Below are 10,455 nucleotides of genomic sequence, written 5' to 3'. Positions count from 1 at the left end.
AGAGTGCATGAGGAAGGAAGAAAAAACAAGGCGGATATTGACATTGGGTTTTAGGAGCCCGGGCTGCATCCCGCCGCATGTCTGCGCTTCTGAGCTGTTGACCAGCTTGCCGTCACGAACCGCGGGGATCGAATGGGACTGGTGCAGTTTTGGCCCTTTATGTGTTTCAAACATTTATTAGCCGAGCCCCTTTATGGAGGTCTTGTAGGAGTCTGTTGTGTGGTTTAAGCCACATTGATGAAGTCATGCCAGCCGACTCTTTGATAGAGGCTTGCCGGTGTGAGGGCTCGAAGCCACGTCGGTCCTTGGTCGAGCCGTCCCGGCGTTTCAATAAATTTTGGCTCGTTAGTGGCCCAATGAATCTTGAGTGCGAAATTATGCACCCAGGGGACGTAGCGCCCCATCGAGAAAGGGCACGGAAGGATCCCGCGTCCCTATTTAGGGTGGGGGGTACGTGGCCGGGGCTGATTTGAGCAGCCCGTGTTCGCTTCGAAGAACTGATGGTGCGTTTATCGCTGCGGGAAGCCTCCTCGGACGCGTGTACCTCGACTGTGAAAGCCGCGGTCTGCTCCTCCATCTCGAGTGAGCGCTCGGTGTTTCCATTGATTGTGATAATGTCGTTGGGTCCTGGCATTTTAAGCTTGAGGTAAGCATAATGCGGGACTGCATCGAAATGTGCGAAGGCTATGCGCCCTGAGAGCGTGTGGTATCCGCTTCGGAAGGGGACGATGTCGAAGATTAACTCCTCGCTTCTGAAGTTCTAGGGTGAGCCGAAGACTACCTCCAGGGTGACTGTTCTGGTACAACAGGCTGTAATGCCTGGGATGAGACCTTTAAAGGTGGCGGTGCTCGGCATGATCCGGGATGAGTCGATGCCCATCTTCCTAACTGTGTCCTCATAAATGAGGTTGAGGCTGCTTCCTCCGTCCATTAGGATGCATGTCAGATGATAACCATCGACAATTGGTTCCAGGACGAGTGCGGCTGATCCGCCATGCCTGATGCTAGTCGTATGATCATGCTTGTCAAATGTGATCGGGTAAGCCGACCATGGGTTAAACTTCGGGGGATCCAACGTGTATACATCCCGAAGTACACGCTTCCTCTCCCTTTCGGGGATGTGGGTGACACAGATCATATTGACCTATGTTACCTCATTATGAAACTTCTTTTTGGCCTCCATTATTGGGCCGCTGAGGTTCATCCTTGTCTTCGCTGCGATTATGAGTTTTATGTTGACCCTCTCTCGCTACCTTGCCAACTTGTTTAAAGACCCAACAATTCCTGTTGGTGTGGGTTGTTGGTTTATCCTGAGTGCTATGGATTCCGCATGGTCGGTCCAAGAGTTTGCCAAGTTGGCTAGATCTATCTTTGTTCCTTTGAAGGGTTTTCTCTTCTGTCCGGATCTAGGTCTGGTGAACCCTGCATTGACTTCCGCATCTTCTGTGTTGCTTCACTACAAAAAAAGACACATCCGTGACATTTTGGGCCGAATGAATTTTTTTTTCTGTCATACTTATGACACTTCTATGACGATAATTGTGACAAAACCCGGTATCATCATAGATGTGGCGGGGTCCTACTTCTATGACAAAAAATCATGACAGAAAATGGGCTTTTCGTCCTGGGCGGGCTGGAGATGCAGCTGCATGACATTCTTTGGGCCGTCCATGACGGAAAAAACCGTGGTAGAAGCGAGGGCGAGGAAAATATCGGGGTGTTCCCGGTTACGGTGGGTGGTCGGGGCCGAGCGATGCGCGTTTCTCTCGTACACGCGCGCGCATGGGTGCGAGGCGTTGGGCTCTAACTGAACCCGAGCGATGCGTTGGGCTCTAACTGAACCCGAGCGATTGCCCTACAGGCTACGCGTTACTGAACCCGAGCGATCGATCGATGGCTGTTAACTGAACCCGATCGAGCGATTCCTTCGCTACTGCTGCTAACTGAAGCCGATCGATGCTGCCTCTGGATGAACAGTGAGCGTTGTTGGGGGGGTTTGGATGAACAGTTCCCGGTGGGGGTGGATGAACAGGACCCCGTGGTGTTGCCTCTGGATGAACAGGACCCCGATCGATCGAGCCGGTTGGGGCTGGATGAACAGGACCCCGTGGAGGGCTGGATGAACAGGACCACCCCGTGGAGGGCTGGATGAACAGTAGATGGTGGAGGGATGGATGAACAGTAGCCCGTGGAGGGGTGGTTGAACAGGAGCCCGTGGAGAGGGCTAGTTGAACAGTAGCCGGTGGGGTAGCGCATGGTGGAGGCTGGATGAACAGGAGCCCGTGGATGAACAGTCGCAGGTGGAGGCTGGAGGAGGTCGACGGTGGATGAACAGTAGCCCGTGGAGGCTGGAGGGGGTCGACAGTGGAGATGAACAGTATCTCGTGGAGTCCCGTTTTGCAGTACGCCACCCCTCCCCCCCCCGATGAACAGGACCCCCGTTTCGACCGTAGCGCTCCAACACAAGTCTGTTTCCTTCGTTTTGCGGTACGCCATAGCCCTCCCGATCAACATGACCCCCATTTCGACCGTAGGAGGTCCGTTTCCTCCGTTTTGCGGTACGCCAGGCCCCTCTCGATGAACAGGATCCCGTTTCCAACGTGGCCGGTCGAACACAAGGCCGTTTTCTCCATTCTGCGGTATGCCAGGCCTCGTTTCCATCGGCTGTTCCATCCAAGCCCTCCCGATGAACACGACGACGCATTCCGTTCCGGCCCAGCCGGTTGGCTCCCCATGAACACGACGACGACGTTGTTTCTTCGTTCCGACCCAGCCATGTACACGAGCCCTGGCCGTACGTATGCGCGAGTAGGCGTTCGAGGCCCTGCCCGTATGTATGTACGTGGCCGTATTTTCTTTCTTGCACAATGGCCGCTGTACGTACGTGTACATGCTACGTGTGCGCCTCTACTACGACACGTGCGCGCCTCTACATCGACCAATATGTACGTACACGTTCGCGACCAGAATGACAACGCTACGTACGCTTCGACCAGGTGGGTCCCGACTGTCAGGCACTTCCTTGCGTGCGAAGATGTAGCTGGTGGGTCCCAGCAGTCAGGGGGGCGAATCGGTTTTTTTTGCCCGGACGCACTTCCTTGCGTGCGAAGATGTAGCTGGTGGGTCCCAGCAGTCAGGGGGAAACATTTTTTCGCGAAATACGGTGGCCCGTCCGGTGGGTCCCCGCTGTCAGGTGGAGGAATAATTATTTTGTGCGTAATAAGGAGGCACTTCCTTGCTGCGGCCGTGGACCCAGCTATCAGCCTCTCCACGTACAGTACTCTTCCGATGGAAGTCGGTCGTTGACCACATTGACCACGCCGCGCCGAGAGCACCAAGGCGGTGGATGACGGCGAGGCCTAGGAAGGGGACGACGCGGAGCCAGGGAAGACGCGGCAGTGGATGCCCACGCGGAGAGGAGTACGAGGGTTCACTGGTTCGGCTGCAGTGTGAGGCTGCCATCGCCGCAGAATAACAGGGGGTGTGGGTGAGTAGAGGGATGTCCTGGCCAGCGGTGGGAATAGTAGGGGTGGTGAGGCCTCCGCGGCATCATAGCCGGCCACGAGAAGCAGGAGCACGAGGCACGACCGGCGCTGGTTTGGGCGGCTGGAGCAACAAGACCAGAGGTTGAAGAAGCACTACGGCCGTTGGATGGACATCGTACGGTCAATGGAGCTAGAATCGTGCATATTGACTAAGTTGACAAAGCCCTCCATCCCCGTTAACTTAGTAGGCCCACAAGTCAGCCTCCCACTATACTGGGTCCCAGCAAGCAGGGGGAGTATTCATTTTTTTGTGCGTAATAAGGAGGCACTTCTGGTGGGTCCGAGCTGACAGCGGGGGGAACGTTTTTTTCGCAAAATACGGTGGCCCGTCCGGTGGGTCCCAGCAGTCAGGGGGAAATGTTTTTTTCGCCAAATACGGTGACCTGTCCGATGGGTCCCTGTTGTCAGGTGGAGGAATACTTGTTTTCCGCGTAATAAGGAGGCACTTCCTTGCGGCTGCCGTGGACCCAGCTGTCAGCCTCTCCACGATAGTACTCTTCCGATGGAAGTCGTTCCTTGACCACGTTGACCGTGCCGCGCCGAGAGCACCAGGGCGGTGGACGACGACGAGGCCTAGGAAGGGGACGACACGGAGCCGGGGAAGACGCGGCAGTGGATGCCCACGCGGAGAGGAGTACGAGGGTTCACTGGTTCGGCTGCGGTGTGAGGCTGCCATCGCCGCAGAATAACAGGGGGTGTGGGTGAGTAGAGGGATGCCCTAGCTAGTGGTGGGAGTAGTAGGGGACGGTGAGGCCTGCACGGGAGGCGGGAGCAGGCGGTCCCGCCGGCGCTGGATTTGGCGGCTGGAGCAAGAAGATCAGAGATTGAAGAAACACGACGGCCGTTGGATTGACATCCAATGGTTACGTCTGCTAGAATCGTTTGTTGACGTATATAATAACTAAAAAAATCTTGCATACGCGTCAACTTAATAGGCCCATAAGTCAGACCATTCCCTCTTTTTTTAATAATTTATATATAGCTCATTGCGACTTCTTATGCAATTTATTGCAGTCCGTTTTTTTTTGGTTGGCCAGGGCCAATTTCGCATATTTCTGTGGGTTCCAAACTATTTTTAATACCGAAATGTCGATCCAGATTTAAAGTACTTTGAAGATATATTTAAATTAGGTTAATGCCCAGTGAAATAGGAATATGAAAATGTGAAAAAATTCAGAAATTATAAAGTAATTGCCAATTTGTCATCTGTTTTTATATTTACAACCAATTTCATATTACTTTCAAGATTTGCAGGCGTCTTGAAAGAGTTAAAGCCGATCAGGGCGTAGAAAAATAAATAGGCCTGGATTTGGTATTCTTCAGAAAAATAAACTGGGCTCATTTTCACAAAGAAAAATAGCTGGGCTGGTCACATGGTGAACATAAAATATAAGCCTGGGCTAGACGGCCCACAGCCCAGTTCAAACCCTGCTCCGTCTCAACAATAGCAAAAAAATACTGCTCGAGCAGCTACGTCCCAGGTGTCAGCCGATCTTGTGCTGTTCTCTTGTCTATTGACAATATACGCTCACAATGTCGTGGGTCCCAGATGTCAGGAAAACACTAGGAGGAAGCATTTTATTTTTCCATACGCTGACATGGTGGGCCCGTACTGTCATCCTCTCCACGTACTTCTGTCGATTCCTGTTGTTTGTTGACCATGTTGACAACGCGAGAGGGCGACGCCGCGGCGAGCGCACCAAAGCATGCGGAGGACGACGGCGAGGCCTCGGACGTCGGCGTTAACGATTTAGGAGACAGTGGGGCGGCGATGCGTGCGCTGAGGCGCAGCCAGCCGTGGGAGGCAGAAGCAGGCGGCCCCGCCGGCGCTGGTTTGGTTTTGGCGGCTGGAGGAAGACAGGACTGAAGAAACACGACAGACTGTAAAAGCAGCAGGAGTACTTAACAACCTTAACTGAAACCAGCAGGGGCACTTAACAACCATAGCTGAAAGCAGTATGAGTACTTATACAGGTTCAACCGTACAAAGCACGCCTCGAACAGTGCTACTTTGCCTACAGTTAACCAAGGGTGAGGCCGCCAAGCCCCAGGACAAGGCCCAGGCGCCACCCCGCGCATCCACAACCTTCTGAAAGCGGCTTCATCTCACAATGTGGTCAATAAACAGGATATTCACTTTAGAGCCATGGAAAAGCAGGAACATAATCTTCTGTCCTATTCTCCAAGATGGACGGGCCTTCATTATTTGAGACCACCCATGAATAAGTATCTTTTCACCTCCAAGGGGAATGGAGTAGGTCGACATAAACATCATGTTGTGACCAAGCGCAAGTCTGACCCGACCATGGTCAGGCATCTGTATAGGAACAATAGAACTGGGCAGTTTCTGTTTCAAGAAGATCACATCTGTTAAACTGTGTATAAGCAATAGTTTATGAACAACATATATAACAGAAAACAGCTCGTACCATAAGTTTCTCGACACAGTTGGACCTGTTCAACGAGTGCAGCAGTGGCAGACATATCCCACATGGCCTTCCACCATTGAAACACCCCACAAGGACCTCAAGACGATCAATAAAGTGTAGGAACTTGTGGATGTCGTCCCAGTCAACTTCAGTGCCATCAGTAACAGCCGAGTTGTTACAGAATAACAAACGAGCAGCCTGCTTAACTCTGGAAAAACTACACGTGCCACCAATTATAAGAAAATATTAGTTAGAAGTAGCATCTTCGTGAGATATTCGTTGCTACTTCTAAAGTTAAATTGTGATTAGTTAGACAGAATAGGTGGATTAAGAAGTAATCGAGGCAACAAGCAAGAACCAGACACAAAACTAACATGGATGAACAATTGGAACGACTTCGGGGTGGAAGATTGCTGTGAAGATGAGACCAGGTTCTGCTATTTCCATCAACATTCGTGCGCCAACTTTCAGTCCATAACACTTGAGAAAGTTTATCCAAGTTCGGCCATAAAAAAGCAGCGATCTTCTTGGTTCATGAACCCAACTCGGAACTTATATCCATGGCTTGTCTTCACTGTGACCATTAAACTGGTGTATTCAGTTATGGCAAGGTCGAGCATCTTGAGTACATGTGTTCTGGCAGAGCAAATAATGCACTGCAGGAAAAATAATATGAGAACACAATGTATTCCCTATCCAAATCTAGAAATAACTTCCTCCTTCACGTCAGTGTTGACCATCGTACTAGTAGTACCTTTTATCCAAATATAGCAATCCAAATTTCCAAATTAGTCGACAACATGTTCAAAAAAACCCCACCCTCCCGGATAAAAAAAGGATTCTAGGAACATACTGTGCGTGTTTTAAAATCCTGTGTTAGGATGAGAAGGAACAAGTGTGGCGTCTCGCCGAGGGCGCAGAAACCTGTAGGGTCCTCGCACTTTGGGCACTGCAAATGAAACACACTAGATTTAGTAGGAAGAAAAATGCATCAACGGCGGCGGCTGCCATCCTAGGATTACCCGCGACCAAGGGACTTGGATTTATCGGGGATGGATGAAGAATTTGTACCTGGTTCTCCATGAGAAAACCCTATGCAATCACCGAGAGGGGGTTTTCTCTGAACAAGCAGACGTGGGAGAAGGGGATTCAGGCCCAATGAAATATTGCCGCTTCGTCCGTCCAGCTTACTGCTAAAGTTGGAAAGGGAGGGTTGTGATTTGATGACTCATTGGGCATTACTGCGGCGCTACGACCGGGTGTGTCTACCGTGCAGTTGTCCACTCTAATTTGTGCATATGGCACGTGGATCCCGTTGTCGGATGCCCCACATATCAGCGAAAGGAACTAGAAATACAGGAGTAACTAGTTACACAAAAATATATTTTTGACAGAGAGATACTCCCTCTGTAAAGAAATATACAAATCTTTTATATCACAACTTTATACATAAGAAAAATCAAGGGGAATATATATAACATATATAATTATAAAAAACAGTGTTGTTTTTAACACAGTATAGACGAGTTGGTGATGATGGTGTGCCTGCCATCCTGCAATATAGGTCGTCCGATTTATATCTGACAGATAGGAAGGAAACTACGGCAATTTTGCAAAAAGGTACCCACACACCTCTCCACATTTGCAAATAAGGCCTTCCCTCGTTCATCCTTTTCTCTCACAAGATAAAATCTCATACAAATGCATCTTGATGTTACGTGCAACGCACGGGCATTATGGTGTTCAGCTGAGAATATAATACTCAGGCAGGCTCACGGTTCTGGACTTTGGGCCGCAGGCCCACCCTGCATGTTTGGGGGCCCATGTGTTCTACCTCAGCGCTTTTCATATTGCAAGCGATCGGTACGGCGCTGGTTTTAGATGTTGTCGCAAGGCGAATACACAAAATTGAATAAAGCACGACAGCTGTTGGAATGAAATCAAACGACAGTTCCTAACCAGCAATGAGAGTTGCAATTCTATCAACGATATACCATGTGATAAATAATACTGTCGTATTACTTATACACACAGGACACTTGTTTCACCATGCCAGATTATTACATCGAAATCTCTCGTAGGATAGATCAATTCGGCACTTGCGTGCTGCTACTGAAGAATTTCAAAGTTGATTTGGACCAGCTCTCCTTGCCGAGATAGTTCGATTTTGAGATCATCCCCTACCGCAAGATATGATTTAGATTTGAACCTTGACCATCCTTTAGCATCAATCATCATCCGACCATCCTTTGTACTTATGGTATATTGAGTAGGTTCATTCACACCAAGGCTGCGCATGGTAAGAGAACTTGGCCGCTGTCGCCTGGATTGTTGAATGACTCCCTCGTTGCTCTAGGAATTCTCTGTTTGCAAACAAGAAGACATACCCAAACAGTTAGATCAACACAGTGAATCATGCAAAACAACATGGAAAGAAAAAATAATGAAACACTTGGGCGGCCAATGCTTACCAAGAAGGTGGACATGTCGGTTTTTGTAAGGACTTTGGTATATGAAGTGCGAACTACAGCCCAGTCTGTTGCCGGTGCAACTGCTCGTTCAGTTGCTGCTGCACGGGCCGGAGCAGATGCAAGTGCAAGTGTTGGTGCAGGTGCCGAAGCCGTTGTTGCTGCCGGAGATGGTGCTCCTTGTAGAGTTGGTGCCGGTGTCAAAGCAGGTGCCGGTGTCGATGCCCGATCCTCCAGTAGATCAGCCTGATCCGTTGACGCGGTCGGTGCCCGATCCTCAGCTGGATCAGACTGAGCTGCTGCCGCTGTCAGTGCTAGAGCAACTGCCGGTGCTCGATCCGTTGCTGAAGGTGGTACCGATGTGTGAGACAGCGGCGATCGTGTCTGGTCTTCTATGATCAGCTTTCTAACTTGACTAGGCTTCGTGACCGTGATCCAGTTTTTTTCTTCATTTCTTTTAAACACGAGAAGGACTAATTGTGGCGTTTTTGTTAAACCAAACTGCAGTTCATCATAGGGATTCAGCTTGTACTCAGACAACAGACTGATCCAATTTTTTCCACTAATATAAGTGATGGACAGTGCCTTCGTTACTGACATGACATAAGAAGTGAAACCTGCAAAAATAGCCATCGTAGAGAAAACCAAACGGTTTATTCTGTGATGAATGTCACATGGCAAAACCTGCATCGTAAAATTGTAGGAAAAGAAAGAAAACATAACATTAAATCAATAAGATTTAGACAGTACATCAATAAGATTTACTTGATGTGACACGAGTGAATCCTTACCAGGAAATCACTATGTTGAAGTACTAAACAGAAGATTGATCATCCAACTATGAGTGGCATGCAGGGGGCCCACCTACTCCCACAAGCACGAGAGTCCAAAGGTCGTGACAAATTGTATGGACCGAACATCCATGGGACTGGAAATCCTGGTGGGTGCGATAAACCCTGCAATGCATACGGATATTGGAGTGTAACCATAATTGATAAACCGTCCTCACAAAAAAGATGATCTGGATACTTCAAAATATACAGACTGAATTGAGTGGACAGACATTAACATGGACCGTTCTCAGGACTGACCACACACCAAAAGCGGCAGTACTAATAAACAATACAGGGTTCACAAACACAAATCAAGTACTGAACAATAGTACTTACTATAGACAAGCAAAGTTGCACTAATTAAACTCTGCAGACTATTTCTTGCCACCGACCTACGGGATGAACCCCGCATAACTGACTAGGCCATGGACTTCGTGAGAGATGTCTACATGCACCATCACCATCTCCTCAACCTTGGAGAACCTAACAGAGTGGTCTTTCCACTCATAAACATGATCATGAAGACAGGCCGCATCAGATTTTTTGGGAAGCTTTACAAGAACCACACCCTTCGTAATCGAAGACACAGCCAGGAAATTGTTGTGGTCAAGTACAGCCTTGAGAACACGCCTCACAACAATGCTACAGGAAAACACTAGTTCAGGACACGTGGCGACAAGGACACAGCAGCTGGATAGTTTAGCAGTAGAACTCATCCTCAGGTCTTCCAGTTCACACGGCATGACTTTGAGAACTTCATCTCCACCGCGGACCTGGTTCTAATTCAAACAGAAACCATATTTTATTACTACCTCCGTTCAGAAATATAAGATGATTTTCGATATTATACTCCATATATGACTACATAGAAGCACAGAAATGAGTGAACAAAGACACTAGAACATGTCTTCAAAGGCATGAGAGCAGAGGGATTACTTGCAATATCCATAACACAAGTTACTGAGGCAAATATACCCTCTTCAAAGGTAGCATTGATGTTCATAAAGTACTCCCTCCGTCCCAAAATTCGTGTCTTAGATTTGTCTAGATACGGATGTATCAAGTCACATTTTAGTATTAGATACATCTGTATCTAGACAAATCTAAGACAAGAAATTTGGGACAGAGGGAGTAGTTGAAAGTAATCTATAAGAAATCAGTGTCAACCTCTCGCATGTTT

The sequence above is a fragment of the Aegilops tauschii genome, chromosome 6, assembly GCF_002575655.3.
Source record: "Aegilops tauschii subsp. strangulata cultivar AL8/78 chromosome 6, Aet v6.0, whole genome shotgun sequence".
Taxonomy (NCBI): domain Eukaryota; kingdom Viridiplantae; phylum Streptophyta; class Magnoliopsida; order Poales; family Poaceae; genus Aegilops; species Aegilops tauschii.
Note: the sequence above shows the minus strand (reverse complement) of the source record.